This window comes from Ovis aries, chromosome 2 (genome assembly GCF_016772045.2).
Source record: "Ovis aries strain OAR_USU_Benz2616 breed Rambouillet chromosome 2, ARS-UI_Ramb_v3.0, whole genome shotgun sequence".
NCBI classification, from domain to species: domain Eukaryota; kingdom Metazoa; phylum Chordata; class Mammalia; order Artiodactyla; family Bovidae; genus Ovis; species Ovis aries.
In genome coordinates, this window is record NC_056055.1 from 129,018,966 (window position 1) to 129,020,330 (window position 1,365).

Here is a 1,365-nt window from a genome sequence, read left to right on the forward strand (position 1 = left end):
TAATAACTCTACAAATAATTAAGAAAAATAACACCTGAAATGGCAAAGTATATGAACAGGCACTTTAAGGAGAATGAAATTCAAATGGTTTTTGAAAATATGAAAAGGTATTCAATCTTTCTACCAATCAAAGGAATGAAAACCCAACAGCAAGGAGATTTCATTTCTTAGTAGGATTATATTCATTCATGTTGAGTGTCAGAAAATGTGCTGTCTTCTGTGTCTTTTGTGGACTGTCAAATTGAGAACAGGGGCAAAACAGAATTTTGTCAGTTTTTTTGAAAATCTAAGATGCGTGTATTCTTGATTTATCAGTTCCACTTGGGATTTATCTTACAATAACACTTCTAGAATAACAAAAATATTTATATATATTGATGTTCACTAGAGTACTGTTTATAAAATTTACTGTTCCCACATTCTGAGATTTATAAAAATATTTCAAGAATAACCAAAGAGTATAGCTTTTACCCAGAATTCTCAAATATTAACATTTTCAATTAACAATAATCATGCCTTGGATAAACCTCATTGGCTATGGTACTGACACTGAGCAAACTCAAATATTAACATTTTATTACAGTTCTTCTCCTGCTCGTTCTTTTTCTCCCACTCTCTCTCTCTCTCTCTCTGCATACACTTTCACACATTTTTTTCTGCACTGAGAGTAAACTGTAGATAAAGTATTGCTTTACTCCTCAATATTCCATTGTGTATTATTTCCTAATAATTCAGATTACTTTCATACAGTCTCAGTACATTTATCAAAGTTAAGAAATTAATATTGATTGTTCAGTTTCTCAGTCGTGTGACTTTATTTACAAAAAAATTACAAGTGTGACTTTATTTTAAAAAGGCACTGGCCAGAGTTGGCCACAGACCGTAGCTGGTCTACCCCTGCTCTAAATGCCTGTCTTCAGGTGGACAATCCTGGGAGGCACCTTACATAGGCTTCTGAGGAGTCCCAGTGGTATTGAAACAGTCACCCACAGCGGTGACATGGATAATATCCCTTAACATTGGCTTTTTCTCCTTTCTTTTTTTACATGCTTCCTATAGTTGTCATTGTTCAGCTGCTCAGTAGTATCAGACTCTTTGTGACCCCAAGGGCTGCAGCACACCAGGCTTCCCTATCCTTCACCATCTCCCAGAGCCTGCTCAAACTCATGTCGATTGAGTCAGTGACACCATCTGATAGTCTTGTCCTCTGTCCTTCCCTTCTCCTCCTGCCTTCAACCTTTCCCAGCATCAGGGTCTGCTTGCAGTGCGGGAAACCTAGGTTTGATCCCTGGGTTGGGAAGATCTCCCAGAGGAGGGCATGGCAACACACTCCAGTATTCTTGCCTGGAGAGTCCCCATGGATAG

At 37.9% G+C, this 1,365-nt stretch overlaps 1 non-coding gene across 1 annotated transcript; it reads right to left on the reverse strand.

Moving 5' to 3' along the window:
- Positions 1-426: 426 nt before the first annotated feature.
- On the reverse strand, positions 427-561 carry LOC121818853 (U4 spliceosomal RNA). The gene has a single exon (XR_006059004.1). It is a non-coding gene; the product is annotated as a U4 spliceosomal RNA (small nuclear RNA).
- Between the last annotated feature and the right edge of the window lie 804 nt (positions 562-1,365).